Source organism: Halichoerus grypus, chromosome 13 (assembly GCF_964656455.1).
Source record: "Halichoerus grypus chromosome 13, mHalGry1.hap1.1, whole genome shotgun sequence".
NCBI classification, from domain to species: Eukaryota; Metazoa; Chordata; class Mammalia; order Carnivora; family Phocidae; genus Halichoerus; species Halichoerus grypus.
Genome location: NC_135724.1, coordinates 69,661,091 through 69,677,171, shown reverse-complemented (window position 1 = coordinate 69,677,171; position 16,081 = coordinate 69,661,091). Strand labels below are relative to the sequence as shown.

The 16,081-nt window shown below is 46.0% G+C and overlaps 1 non-coding gene across 1 annotated transcript; it reads right to left on the bottom strand.

Moving 5' to 3' along the window:
- Positions 1 to 5,030: 5,030 nt before the first annotated feature.
- On the bottom strand, positions 5,031 to 5,136 carry LOC118554180 (U6 spliceosomal RNA). The gene has a single exon (XR_004926391.1). It is a non-coding gene; the product is annotated as a U6 spliceosomal RNA (small nuclear RNA).
- Positions 5,137 to 16,081: the final 10,945 nt, after the last annotated feature.

Sequence of the window (16,081 nt, the reverse complement as noted above, 5' to 3'; positions counted from 1 at the left end):
GGTTGGAGCGGAAGCATTGGAGGGGTGCACAGGGAACCCTGGAATCGGATGTGTCATCATGACATCCCCGTTCTGCACAGACAATGATGGAGCAGGAGAGGAGCATATAGGAGGGACTTGGCAGGGGCCGTGGAACCTGTCCCAGTCAGACTAGGAGTTCTGGGCAAGTGATTGATTGGGAAGAAAGTAAGAGTCCTCAGGATGTGGAGGAGGCAGGGACTGAGGATGGGAATGGGAAGGAGAAGAAGGAGGTGGGGGGCTTGGACACAATGTATGGAGAAGGTTCCACCAGCTGGGACAGTGTGAGGACCTATCTCTCATGCAGGATGACTTACACCTCATGTTTCCAGGAGATAGGATCAGCCCCTGAACCAGGGGACTGTTCATCAGGAGTTCTAGGGATGCACATATCTACTTACTCTTATCGGACCCTTGATGAAACTTCACCTGTGCCTGTTGTTGGGGAGGAAGTATTTCCTGTGCTCTTCAAGGTCCCTCTGGCTGAATCGGAATCAAATTGACATTTGGCAGATTAACAGGAGAAAATCAAATTTAATAGCCTACATAATGTGAATCCACACAGACATGGAGAATTCCAAAGACAGTCAGGCAACATGACACTTATATGAGTGAAAGAGAGGGGTAGGGGTCTGAGGATCAAAGAGAAGAAAGAGCATTAGCAAGAAGGTGAGAGACGTTTGGAAACAAAGGTTGTCCTGCTATGTAGATCCATGTCTTAGGTAAAAAGGACACCCTACTAATAGGTCTCTTCCTGGTACAAGCAGGCAGTTTTAGGGGAGGTATAGAGCTTTTCCTCAATCTGGTGAGTTTCATTTCCTTTTAAGAAAATAATGGTCACACCAAAGTGGCTCATCTTGGGGCAGCCTAGTCTTGGCCAGTTCCCTCCTTCCTCTGAAACTTCCCAAAGTTACACATGTCCAAAGTTGGGCTAGACGATTGTTCAGTTTGGTCGACACTCTCCTGACAATAAGCCAGTTTAGTTGAACTTATTTCAGGAGGGGGGATGCAGGTGTATTCTCAAAGTAAGGCCTGGGGTTCTAGAAATCAGGTATTAAACAAGAGGCATTTCTATGGAAACACACAAAATGATGGTTAATGATTGTATCAAAGTATAAAGCAGTTCCGAGTTCTGAGGGTAGCCAGGGGAGAAGACTTCTAGATGTCCAGCTCAGATCATCTTCAGACAGAGTGACGGCAAGCTGTGACAATCTGACAGATTTTCCTGGTTTGTAGTTCAAATGTGTCTGCTGATCCCTGAGTGGCCCAAAGAGCAACAGGGACGAAGACCGTCTGTATGTGAGCTGCTCTGGCGGTTTTTCTGAAGTTTGCATCATGTTGTACAATTGTATTTACCTTTCAGGACTTCAGGGAAAAAGGCAGTTTGAGTCCAACTGAGAAAGGTGGGAGAAAAATCATAATGTTAGTTTTGAGACTTGTAGGCAGACATTGTAGGAAGCTAGACAACATTAGGATCTAGTCCAGGTTATACTGAACAGGATTGGAATCAAGTAATCACTCAGGTGTGTTATTGAAACATGTTTTTTCTCTACAGTCACCCTCATTTCTACTAATTATAGCCAAATTAACATTCATTGCTCACCAAGTAATTGTAGTTTCAAAAAGAACTTGGTCTGATTATTTACATAAGTTCAGCAAGACTAGCCATTGATCATAAAGGGTCTTTAAAACCTGTGTCACTGAAGCTTTTGTAAGAAACCTCTAGAATGAACATTTAACAGCACCTCCAGGCCAGGAAGCAAGCCAAAATTTGTGCCAAATACTTGCCATCAGACTTAACCTGCAGCACCTATAGACTTGGGTAAATTCTCTGTTCTTGAGAAACCGAAAATATCCTGAGGTTCCTGCACCTGCTAGGACAAGACCTTCTTTTTTTTTCTTTTTTCTTTTTTGAGAGAGGGAGAGTGCACCAGCGGGAGAAGGGGCACACGGAGAGGGAGAAGTAGAATCCCTGCTTTTCTCGGGTATGGAGAAAAGAGAAATAATTTCATTTGTTTACAAAGATATATTTCATCAATTCATTATAGATCAGTTCGCTTAAGAGAAGCTTCCTTAAATCTGAAGGAAGAAAACATTTTTAAAAGTCAACAATGTTTCAAACAAGAGTTCATAAAAAGTACAATTATCTTCCTCTGTCCATTCAGTTTCATGTTATTAATTTTTGGTCTGTTTGAATCCAGTTTTTCTATTAGTTTTGGTAATTTTTACTTTACTTTTGCTATCTCAAAGATATCAGATACCTACTTTTTGGAAGTCCTGCCCATGAATATCCTTGAAGATGTAACACATTTGCAGTAACATCGGAGTAAGGTGGGAACCGTACATGACAAGACATGATAGTGACCATGGCTACGGATGGGTTTAGAGTTCATTACGATGCAATTGACAAGGAAATGTGGTTATTCCCATGACACACCACGCAAACATAAATCAAAGGCAAATACAGAAAGTTACAGAGTTGTAAGCAAAACGTAGGATTTTTTTAAATATTAAAAATATATTTTTAAAAGCTTTAAAAATATATATTTTTTTTTAATTCATCAAAGTCCAGAAAAACATAGGAAATATTTTGGCAAAATACAGAACGCATGTTTTCTAGGCACATAATTTAAAAAATGAATAAAAACTTGTTTACCATTTTTTTTGTAAGAGCGGACCAATAATTCAAGAAAAATGTTTACTTTTTAACCAAGTTAAACAGAATTTTAATTTTGCATCCACATAGTTTGGTATTTAAATTTATCTTAATTTTAACCAGTATTGACAACACATAAAATTCCTTTCCAGTTTCCTTTTCCAAAAACCTACTACAACTTTCTTTTATACATTGAAATTTAGACTTAAGGTTTCGTTCTTCAAATAACCAGCCTTATCTTAGGAGAAAATCATTTTTCTTTTCCCTCAACAAAAAATGTGTTCCCATTCCAAATACCCTTTTTCACCAAAACACATGTCTTACTTTCCTGGCACACAGAGCTTTTTTCTTTATCATTTCTAGTAGTCTAAATTATATTTATTAGAATTCCTAAGTCTTAGAAACCTTAGTTTCTAGGGAAAGCTATATAGTAAACGATTGTGAACTGTTTGTTATGCCAGTATTCTTTAGATTAGCAAATTTAGGAATACATTTCACAATTTCTAGAAACATAGTGCCATAGCTCAATAACGTATACACCAGGTTTACTAATGGACCCATGGTTATCTTTATAGCTTTCCTATAATAAGACAAAAGAAGATAAACCTATGGTTAGTACCTAATGTTTTATTTTTTATTGTATTTAGTTTAGCAAAAAAAATGAAGAACTAAGTAAATTGTTAAGAAGCCAATACGTGGAGCACCTTGATGGCTCGGTAGGTGAAGCACACAACTCTGGATTTCAGGGTTGTGGGTTTGTGCTCCATGTTGGGCGTGCAGCCTAGTTGAAAAAAAAAAAGGCAATACTCTTCCTAGCAATGGACGGATTAAATGCAATCCCTTTCGAACCCCTGAATGCCTGTTTGCACACTCTGAAAAGAGGATCTTAAATTTTCTGTGCAATTACAGGGACTCAGAACATCCGAAGAATCCTGAAGATGAACAAATATGTAAGAACTCACAATTCCAGATTTCAAAACTCTCTAAAACTTACTTACAAAACTACAATAATGAACAGTGTGGTACTGGCCTAAAGATAGACATAAGGATATTTTAAACATATTTGAGAGTCCAGAAATAAATCACTTATCTGGGGCGCCTGGGTGGCTCAGTCACTGAGTCCTCTGTGGGGAGACCTGTCCTTGAGGAGGAAGGACAGACACACAGACCATGCTGTGGCCTGAGCCGGCACAGGTGTCCCAGGAGAACACCTGGGTGACGGGTAGAGCCCACCTGCACATGCCCCAGGGTCTGGGGTAAAGTAAAAAAAATAAACATGCAGTAACTTTTTTTTTTTTAATTTTTTTATTGTTATGTTAATCCCCATACATTACATCATTAGTTTTAGATATAGTGTTCCATGATTCATTGTTTGTGCATCACACCCAGTGCTCCATGCAGAACGTGCCCTCCTCAATACCCATCACCAGGCTAACCCATCCTCCCACCCCCATCCCCTCTAGAACCCTCAGTTTGTTTTTCAGAGTCCATTGTCTCTCATGGTTCTTCTCCCCCTCCAATTCCCCCCCCTTCCTTCCTCCCCTCCTGCTACATTCTTCTTCTTTTTTTCTTTCTTAACATATATTGCATTATTTGTTTCAGAGGTACAGATCTGAGATTCAACAGTCTTGCACAATTCACAGCGCCTACCAGAACACATACCCTCCCCAGTGTCCATCACCCAGTCACCCCATCCCTCCCACCCCACCCCCCACTCCAGCAACCCTCAGTTTGTTTCCTGAGATTAAGAATTCCTCATATCAGTGAGGTCATATGATACATGTCTTTCTCTGTTTGACTTATTTCGCTCAGCATAATACCCTCCAGTTCCATCCACGTCGTTGCAAATGGCAAGATCTTATTCCTTTTGATGGCTGCATAATATTCCATTGTATATATATACCACATCTTCTTTATCCATTCATCTGTTGATGGACATCTTGGCTCTTTCCACAGTTTGGCTATTGTGGACATTGCTGCTATAAACATCGGGGTGCACATAGCCTTTCGGGTCCCTACTTTTGTATCTTTGGGGTAAATACCCAGTAGTGCAATTGCTGGATCATAAAACATGCAGTAACTTTTAATATGCTTAGGGGTTTGGCCACCACCCCCATGATCGAAATGACAACATTTCCATCACCTGCAGAGAAAACCCCCTTCCCACCAGCAGTCAGGCCAGGGTCCCCCTGCACTCAGCCCTCTGTGGCCCCCAATTCCCTCCTGTCTGCAGTGAGTTCCCTACTGTGCACATTTCACAGGGACTGAACCCCAGAACAGGTGCCCTTGTCAGCGCTCCATTCACCGGCCTGAGGAGCGTGTGCATTGCTGTGGGGACGTCAGCTCCGCCATCGGGAAATATGCGGATCACTTCAGGTATGTACACGTCACCCTTGCGCGGAGGCCTTGCTAATCCATCCGTAAGGTTCTAATTTTAATGCATAGGACGTTGAAATGAGCCTAATTTATTTTTCCATATTGGTCTTCTTGTCACGTTGTAATCTGTACATTTGTGCGTGCTCCCATTTTGTTCAATGCATTAGCCAGTGGTTGTTTATTGTGTTATGAAAATTATATTATGTGTTAATTAGACCATTTTTCAAGTTTTTGTCTCATGCATTTTTGCTTTACTTGTGGTGGGAGGTCGGCTGTGCTTCCTTTCCCTTTTCCCTAGTCCCCTGTGCCTGGCAGACGCTAAATGTCTCCTTCCCCCTCTAGCCCCATCGCTGAGGTGTTCCCAGGGCTCCCCTCCTCACGTTCTCACCCCATCTGCCCACAGCACAGCCTCTGAGTCCCCCTGTGTCCCTCCTGCTCGCCCTGGATGCCCGTCCTGTGGTCAGGGCTCGGGTCTCCCCCTGCTGTCCTGTGGCTTCACACTCAGGGACTCTCTCCTCGGATGGTGGTTCAGGCCGCTGCTCCTTCCCCTACTGTCTCCCACAGACTTCTCTGGAACTGACTTTTCTTTCCACTGAAGCTCATGGCTTGTGGTCTGAGCCTGGGAGCCAGGGAGTCTGGATTCAGTCATTAGTGTTCTATTTATTTGTTGATTTACTTTCATACGGGTTGTGTGAAGTTGGTACATAATCTGTCTCACGTGTTAATAGGGTGTGAGTCTTGCATACGTTCCTCTGTCTTCTTAATTGTGCAGGTCTTTTTAAGAGACATAATGGGTTTTTCAAATTTTCTTGATGAATATCACCTCAGCTACCCAGATTTTTTCATGAAAAATTTGTTTAAGGGAAAAAAAAATCATAATAAAGACCACTGTTAAATACAGATACTTATAAAATTAATTACTTTATTTCCTTTTTTACTTGCATCTAACATAGATATAAATGGGAAAATGATTGGACATAGATAATTGCTATGACAGTTATCAATTAATATTTCTCTGCAATTTCTTACAAATACATTCAATAAATGGGGCTAAAATCACAGGAAGACAGTAGGGAGAAGGAGCCAGGTTTTCTGGTGACGGGATGAAATACATTAGGTACAGGGGTCCCGGAACGACCCTGAGGGGTGTGCTTGGGGAGGTACAGGGAGAGGCTACCCCAGGTGACATCACACAGAGGAAACTTGATCTGAGCAAACAAGGGGATCAGGGGAAGAATTTCCCAAGTTGTGGCTCCCTGAGTGCGGGTGAGCGGGTGCCATTATTCAGGGTTAGGATGACCGGTCACAAAGGGGAGTTCTGCCATCCCAGGTAAAGGTGGGCACAAGGTCGTGCAGGGGGACGGAGAACACCAGCTGTGCTGTGTCCTGTGGTGGGTTCCTGAAGCTTGTGCTCCTCCCAGGGCCGAGAGTTAACATTATAAGAGGCAGAGTCACCGGAGGACACGCCATGGTCCTTCTGCGCAGGACGAGTTGGTGCAGGAGCTCAAACCCATCACGGCTGTGGGACCATTCGTGCTGTTTGCCTCTGAAATGTAAGGTTAACATTCCTGTGAAGAAGAAGGGGTTTCCCTGGGGGTCTTGCTGGTGACAGTTTTAACATCACTAACCCTCTGGGGAATGGTTTCGTGCTGCAAAAAGAACTCAAGAATGTGCGTTCGGTTAGTCTTCACTTTTGACACAGCCCTGGGAGTTTACCACCGAGTTATTGTCTCTGATGTGGTTACACTATGTCCTGGTCTGGTAGAGACTGCAGATTTTGCATTCCCTTTGTTCTCTTAAAATCCTTACCTACTGTGGTTGTTGCATTTCTTTGTTCAAACACTTCCTAAGAGGTTCTGGAAGATGTGTGTTGGGCAAGTAGATCCTGAGGGCACAGATATTGGAAAAAACCTGGGGGCCTAAGATGACTGCTTTTGGGTCAGGAAAGTTGTCTCTCCCTTTTTTTTTTTTTTTTTACAGGGATCCCTAATTTTTCTGCTTACAGAGAGGTCAGGGCATTTAGTTTAAAAATATTGCAATGATAAGATAAATAGTAAAATTTTTAGAAATATCTAACATATAGTTTCCATTATTTCAGTAATAATTACAATAATAATTATTTTCACTAGTTAAAATTAATGAAAATGATAGTAGTATAATTACCAACAAATAAAAATGCTCATGTTACTGGACAGACGACCGGTTCTGAACTCATGCTGGGTTGTTCACCACTGGAAAATCAATACTCAAGAGGCAAATGGTGGCAAAAGAAGGTGCTTTATTCAGGAAGCCAGCACCCTGCGAAGATGGCGGACAAACACCTCAAAGCCCACCTTCCCCGTCCAGGTGCCGCCCGAGGGTGTTCCAGGGGGAGGTGCAGGCGAGGCTGGGGGCTCTGTGCAGGAGAAGCAGGTGCTCAGGCTGTCAGTTCTGTGTGGACATGACCATGAACAGACTTGCTGGCACACTTGACAGCGGCTTCCAATGTGGTCAGGCGTTAACCCCTTCAAGGGGTCTACAAATGTCAAGGAAATTCAGGTAGATCTGCTCCGGACCAAGGGACTTAGGTCAGCAAACCCGGAGTGCATAAGCTTGAAACAAGCTCACCCTTACGACCAGTGGGAGTGCTGTTATACTGAGAGGAAGCATCCTGAGATGTGTGCAATCTGTATGTTATAGGAAATCATAATATTCCCTGAAGAATATGAAAGCACATTTGTTTTATTTTTTTTTTTGTTTTTTTTTAAGATTTTATTTAATCACTTGAGTGAGAAAGAGAGAGAGCACAGCTGGTGGAGAGGCAGAAGGAGAAGGAGAAGCAGACTCTCTGCCAAGCTGGGACCTTGTCGTGGGGCTCCATCCCAGGACCCCGGGATCATGACCTGAGCCAAAGGCAGATGCTTAAGCATCTGAGCCACCCAGGTGCCCCATGAAAGCACATTTGAAAACATGGTGAACATCTGATTTGTGTCTTGAATAAGGAAACAAACTACAAATATGTCAGCAGGTAGTAGGTGATTTCATGCAGCTCATCTTCCAGCTTCTATTTTCCTATTTGGAGTCTGGATGGAAGATACTTCGTAACTTCAAGGAAATCGAGGGAAGCTTGGCCACATATTGCAGAAAAGAAAGGACATAACCATGCTTTACGGAGAAGGATGTGAGAAATGCAGGCTCACACAGTGTCTGAACTAGGGACACCCTAGAGGGGGTCTCACGCATTCACAGGGGAGCAGTCAGCATGGCCACGTGCACCTGCAGCCACACTCAGCTGGAGGTTCAAGTGGAGAGAAAGCATCATGGCGGATTGGATAGGTGGGTGGGTTAGTGAGGTGAGTGGGACTAACCATGGTGCAGTTATAAAGGATGGATTACAATGATGATAACGGGATCCGTGATTGTAATAAGTGAGGAGGAACAGGGATTTAAAGAATTGAGGAAATCAGCAGGGAAAGGGAGAGAGAAAAATGTACTTTCTTTCACGTTCACCAATATTCTCCTGCCCAACCTCACTTAAATAGAGGAGGTGCTAGTCCTCCCACCCAGCCTCCTGCCTTGTCACCTTGACACCAAAGCAGATGTAGAAAGAAATCACTTGTGATCATAGGTGAACAATTAAAGTGACAAATAACAGTGGGGCGCTCTCACCCTCTCAGCTAGGTTTGAGTCTCTTCCACGTGCCCCTCAGTGATGTGGCTTCCCCAGTCTTCTCACTCCACACGTTCTCCCCCGGGGACTCGGCTTCCCTCTTGACGCCCTATCCACCCCATTTGTTGATTGACAACAAGGACTCATGGATGGCCCTCACTTTCTTTTGCCAAGTAGTAACCCCAACTTTTCTATCTCCAAACAATTTTGTATATGCTTGATACTTTTTGAAAAGAGTCAAATCAATTATCTAATTTGTTATGAAAGCAACGATTGTATTCACCTCAGCACCCAAAATACACTCCCTGCATCATTATTAGGGCTCCTCACTCCATCACCACATGACATGGGATCCTTTTCCTTAACATATTTTAAAGCACACAATATTGTATTATAAGCTAGAGAGGCTATGTTGTATCACAATTCTCTGAGGCTTATTTATCCTGCAAAACTAAAATTTTATACTCACTGAACAAATATTTCCCATTTCCCCTACCCTAGCCCTGGCAAGCACCCTTCTCTTCTCTGCTTCTGGGAGTTTCACTGTGAGGGTAATCAGGTAGGATTTGCCCTCAGGGCCTGGCTTATCCCACTTCCCATAATGTCCTCTAGATTTAACTTCCTCCTTTTATAAGGGTGAATAATTGTATGTATATACATAGGACATGATGGCCTCTAGTCTTGGGTAAGAAACAACAGGGAGCAGGTAGATGGTGGAGTAAATGCTAAGGAGAGGAGACACATTAAATTTCAAAGAAACTGAAGAATATGATTTAGTTGGATGAATTCCTGCTAACAGCTCACTTGACTAAGGGACTGTGAGATGATCACTTGTCCAAATGTGTTAAATACCGAGCTCAAAATCAGCTCTGTGGTCCGTGGAAGTCCAGTCTCAACTCCTCAGCCCCAAATCCCACAAAGGTCCTGGCAGAAAATCTCATGATGCAGGAATGACGGGTGTGTGGGCTCCGTGTTCACAGGAGAGATGGTTCTGCCAGGGAGAAGTAGATGAAGGCAGGCAATATACGACTGATTACTTCTGTGCTGCTTAGGAATTGTTCTAATCAAATACCTCACTCGTATTGATGATGGGGGTGGTGGGGGATGGGTGCAGTGTCCATTCTGTAGGATTTTGTGCAACATCAGATACGTCCACAGTACATATGTGTCTGTTCCTACCAGGCATGATGTATGTGAGTCCTGCTATTACGTGATAGTCCAATGTGACAACATGTGTGTCCTCACTCGGACCAGGGAATGAAGCCCAGCTACTGCCAACAGACAGAGAAGCTGGTGTGGGGGCCATGGGAGGGGCAGGAGCTCAGGGGGGTCCAAGGACAGAAGAGTGATGAGGCCAGGGCACTGAGGACCAGGACAGGGGCCGCAGGTGGGTGTGCAGCTAGGCGTGACCACCACACGAAAGGGCATCTCAGTGGGGCTAATGTGATATAGTTTCTGCAAAAGAAGTTAGGAACACCTGAAGGATTTAAGCCATTGGTTGACTGTGTGAAAGTTCTGTGTGAATGCTATGAGGAGAGAGGACCTGAGGGCAACAGGGGTTTATTTACTGCATTCTTTCCTAAAGACCTTGCATTCTTTACTGAAGATCCTGGATCATTTCCAAAAGATCCAGCAACAAGTCTGGGGACATTTGCTGAGTTGATACAAGTCTATATGAACGGGAGTTTGAGCAAATGTGAGTTTCTACTCTGGTCTAAAGAGGCAGTCAAAATATCTGCAGTAGGACTTTAAAATACTGATCTTGCTAGGAAGCAGGACATGATAATCAACAAGAATTTACGGTGGGAAAATGATCTTATTTTATTTTATTGTTTTATCATATTTAAGTTGATCATATTGATGATGTTATTATATTATTTGCTTATTTGCAATTGGTCAAACCTGGGGAAAAATCCCAACAAAAAATATATGACACAGATATGCACAAAACACCCACTTTACTTAGATATACCTAAATTTTTGAGAAAAATCTCAGGTTATTCACCAGTGTTAAGCCTATAAAATTTATTAATTTTCCTATATTACCAAATCAACTGAATCTACAGATGTTATGACAATTACATATCTAGTGAATTTTACCAAACTGTAATCTTTTGAACATATCACTGAGCATTTTTATACCCTAGAATATGTCCATTTTATACTGATGCCCTGAAGAACCCTTGCAGGACATTCAAACAAGCAAACAAACAAAACCAGATCCACTGTCCCCTGATGTGGGACATCAGGTGTTGCACATAAGGGTCCTTCAGCTTTTTCTAGAATCTCCTGCAGGGGTCACTGACCACTTCAGTTGTTTTCTGTACGTTAAATACAAATGTGCCATTTATTTTCCACAGTGATAATGGGTTTATTGAAGGAAAGCAAAAACTTGAAATCCCGGACAGGTAAAGTATGGCAAAACCACAAGCAAGTGTGGAGAACAAAGGATAAGGAAGCTCTTTTATGGAGCAAAGGGTGAGTGTGGGAGGGACAAAAAGTCCATGGGAGTAAAAGGGAATTCTAATTACAGGGCTTGTCATTGGTGGCGTTGTGACAATTTCTCATTGCTGGGCTTTTGCCAGGGCAGGAAGAAGTCTTCCTCTTCCTGAGGTAGGAAGGGACTAGCTACAGGCCTGCAGACTTGCAAAGTCTGTCCTCCTGCTGGGTCTGCAATTGAGGAGTGGTGGGCACGAGAGCTCCCCCTACTGGTCTCTGATCTCCATTCAAAAGAGATGTTCCATTAATTAAATATCACATAATATATGTATGTGTTTACATTCCCATAGACCAGGACTCTTTCTGACAGTGAGATTCAACAATATCATCAGCAGGTCTGAAGGACCAGGGTATCTAGAAATCAGACCCAGTGATATGCAGACCCCAGCGAGACTCTCAGGGCTTCGGACCCTGGTGACATGTGTGCCCTGGACCACTAGGTGGCGCTGTGGGACTACCTTGTCCTAAAAAAGCACCTCATTAGTGAGAATCATTCAAAGAAGTCTGGGCCTGAGGGCTGGGCCCTGTGCTCCCTGATGGGACTCAGCAGCTGTGTCCCCTCTGGTCTGGCAGAGTGTCCCAAGGGGACCTGTGTGTGGTCTCAGCAGGTGCTTCCTCCCAGGGCTGGCCCCAGGCCTGAAGCCAACCTCCATCCTCCTCAGTGTGTGATGTGAACTGAGCTCAGCACCAGGGCTCAGGGAAAGTGAGGGGCAGGGACTCACTGGATGGACTGTATTTGCATATAGAGCCCACATTTGGCAGAGGCTGGAGGAGAAAGGGAGGCTTGGGCAGCCCAGCCCACTAGGGAACGTGGGTCTGTGTCACCATGGACTGGACTCCTGTCTTCCTGGGGATGCTCTTTTACTGCACAGGTAGGGACAGGCCTCGGGGAACAGCCTGCATCACGCCTCTGCTTCCGAGTCTAGAGGAAATTTACATTGAACCTATCCAATATCCTATGAGTGTGTGTGTTTGCAGGCTCCCTGTCCCAGCCCGTGCTGACCTAGCCGCCCTCCCTCTCTGCATCTCTGGGAACCACAGACAGACTCACCTGCACCCTGAGCAGGAACATCACGTTGGCGGATCTAACATCTAAGGGATCCAGTAGCAGCCAGGGAGCCCTCCCCGGGGTCTGCTGTACTACTCCTCAGACTCCGATAAGCACCAGGGCTCCGGGGTCCCCAGCCGCCTCTCGGGCTCCAAAGACGCCTCGGCCAATGCAGGGCTTCTGCGCATCTCAGGGCTGCAGGCTGAGGCCGAGGCGGACTATCACTGGGCTACAGCTCACAGCAGTGGGAGCAGCTACCGATCCTCACAGCGTCTCAGATAAGGGGGAAGTGGGTCTAAAACCTCTGGACCCATGGATCTTGTTTCTGAGCCACTTTCAGTAAGAAACTTAGCTGGAGAGACATAGCGGGGTGGTCTCTTCTGCACGACGATCTATCCTTCAACAGGGAAAGAGGAAGAGTCATGTAATGCACGGAAAGTGACATAAAATGGGGGCATCCGAGGAAGACACAGACACATGAGATATCCGAGCCCAACCGCACATCCCCACTCAATCTGGAGAAGATGGACAGGAATGAATTCTGTGTCTACGGCTGAACATACTGCCCAGCGAACATTCCTCCACAATCCGTTCTATCATCTTATTCCATAAAGTGTGACCTTGTGTCACGACTGATGTATCCACAGCTGATACATTGACAATGACCCTGGTCACAGACAGTCTCCTCTCTCTGAACCATCCACATGTGAATTTGGACTGGATCCTACAGACTCTCCCTGACAACACCCACCACACCCTCCTCCTCTTCTCCTCTCGGCTCCCGCGTCCCTCAGGCGTCAGTCTCTCCGTCTGGCTCTTCAGTCTGAGCTCTGTCTCCACATCAGGGTTTCAGAGAAAACTGGAAATGACCTTGCTGTAGTTTCCAGTCTCCAGGACCCATTTCGAGGCAAGAGAGAGACCAGAAAATATAGGTGCATGCAACCCCCCACATTCTCCTTCCTGCTCTTAGACCCAGGCCCCATTTTTCTGTTCACAACTCCTAGTCAGTCTCTTTGTTTATTTTAGAGGTTTCTTTATTTTTTTGAGAGAGAGAGAGAGAGAGAGGGCACAGCAGGGAGTAGCAGAGGGAGAGGGAGAGTCTTAAGCAGACTCTGCGCTCAGTGTGGAACTCTGCATGCTCCCCCCCCAACCTGTGCTTCCAGACACCTGAAAACTGCACTGTTGTAGGTCTTCTGTCTGCAGAGGTAAAAAATTGACAGATTTCTTGTCATTCAACAGGACCTGAACTCCCGATTCAGTGAATGGTGAACAGATTTGCTCTCACATGAGCCCTCCTAGCCTAAATAAGTGCTTTTCCAGTAAAAATCTTTGAGTTCCTTACCTCTAAATGCAGGGTCAGGATGCTGGAAGTATACAAAGAGAACCCCCAAGGAGAAACATCCCTCAGGGTATTTCAAAGTCAAAAGAGGGACAGGTGTGAGGTAGCCTCAGTTTTGGACACACACACACACACCCCTCTCCTCCCTCCGAGTGAATAGTGTGCCTGGGCCTCTGCGGAATCCAGGCTTCTCTGTCCTTCCAGCAGTCAGGGTCAACCTGTGCTCACCCAGCCATCCTCAGGGTCACAATTTCCAGAAGGCAGAATCCTCCTCAATAGGAAAACTGGGGACATCTAGTGTGAATGGGGTCCTGTCCCCAGGGCAGCCAGGATGGGCTCTGAACACCTGCTGTCCTGGGATGAGTTTGAAGCTCGGGAATCTCAGGGGGGAGTCCCTGTCCCCACGGGCAGCTCAAACCCCGTCCATCTGTGGGATCCAGTCAGTGGCTGAGGCTGATCAGTACGTTGATTCTGGGACCCCAGCCTCAGAACTCAAAACCCTTGTGGACAAGTGACACATGTTCCCTGTGTTCTCAGGGCTGGGCTGTCACTCTTTAGTCACTCCCCAGTGATACTTCCAGCCAGGCTGCACTCTGATGGAAAGTCTTCTGTCCCAACCCAGGGCCACAGGGCCTGTGACCTCAGGGACACACTCCCACTTATCTCCACTTCTCTCCCCCTCACCTTTGGGATATTTGACAGAAACTTCAGTGTCCAGTTGGCTTCGGGTGGTAAAATCCATTCCTGTGGTCATTGGGCACTGCATGAATAAGGCTTCCATCCTGAACGTGCTGGACACAGTTGCAGGGACTAGAGCTGTGTCCAACCCAGAGAGTGGTCTGACCCCAAATCCTTTGTCCTAGAAGTTCTGTCTGTGTTTGGTAATTTTGTCAGCAGGATGGTTCTGAGTTCATCCGAACAGGCCCCTCAAGAGAATTCACTGGGCACCACATTGACCTTTCCTACGTGGGCGACCAGACACACGGTACAAATAAGTGATTTTAGAAAAAGTATATAAAAGCCTATTCTCCTGCGAAAAGAAGGCATTCCTGTTCCATTAATTCAATGTTACTGAATGGAATGATGTATAAAATAACACACATTCTTCTTAAATATGATGTTGGCTCCGTGGTGACTGACACATAAACTCTGTCACTAGGTCCCTGTCAGAGCATCTACATCTGTCACTCCTTTCTTCCTAGAACCTCCAGCATGTTTGTCCTCTGTGCTCTGAGGTCAGGGCCACACACACTCACGTGGCAGGGCTCCTGCAGACTCGTGTCTGTGCTGGGAGGTCAGAGCCGAGGAGGGAATCCCTGGCCAGTGTGTGGACAAGTGTTGTTTCAAGCAGTTTGAAACAGTGACAGGTGACAAAGATGTTCAGTGTGTAAACCTCTAGAAATGCAGGGGACGGATTCTACCCACAATCTCATTCCTTGTCTCCTCAGTGCTGTGGGGACCTCAGAGGAAGGAGAGCTCTGGAAATCAGGGAGAAAGCACATACGAGGAAAGTCCCAGCTTCCTGCCCAGAAGCGACCCTGTGTCCATGGGGAGCTGTCACTACTCTGGACCCTGATCTCTAAGAAGAGTTTGTGTAGACACCACCCAGTCCTGACACAGGAGCAGAGAAGGGAGCCATGAACACTCATTCTGAAGACTCTTAGCAGGGCATCCAGGAGTCCTGACTTAAGGGGAAGTGATACATAGGAACACTTGGTCAGGCCCTAATGCAAGGAGCAGTGGACAAAGCAGTTGGGGGGCGATGCAGAGATGGGTCTGATGGGCCTGGGGCACCATGTCACACAATGTGTGTTTGGGTCTAGACAGCAGGGGTCACTCTAGTCCCATTTCTGAGGAGTCAGGGGTGATCAGAGCTGGGCCCTGCCACCTGGCCCTGCCTGTGCCCTCTGCTCAGGGCTCACAGCTGGGACCTCCCCACCCCCTGGCCCCACACAGCTCCTCCTCTGCCCATGTCCTTGACATCCACAGGCAGAGGGATATGACCCAGGGCCAGGGAGGGGTCAGAGAGCTGGGGGTCTCATTTGCATGGCCGGGCCCTCCCTCTCTCAGAGGATGAAGAGGGGAAGGGAGAGATGAGGGGAGGCTCTGCTCAGCTGTGGGGCCACAGAAGGCAGGATCGGTGATGACCTCCACCATGGCCTGGTCCCCTCTCCTCCTCAGCCTCCTCGCTCACTGCACAGGTGACTGGATGCAGGGACAGGGGAAGGGGCCCTCGGAGGAAATGAAGGGTCCTCCTTCCTCTTTTTGTCTCTCGACCCCAGCATCACCCTGTCTGTGTCTGTCCCCCTTGCAGGGTCCTGGGCCCAGTCTGTGCTGACTCAGCCGCCCTCCGTGTCTGGGGCTCTGGGCCAGAGGGTCACCATCTCCTGCACTGGAAGCAGCTCCAACATCGGGAGATATGGTGTGAGCTGGTACCAACAGCTCCCAGGAAAAGCCCCCAGAACCATCATCTATAATAATAGCAACCGACCCTCAG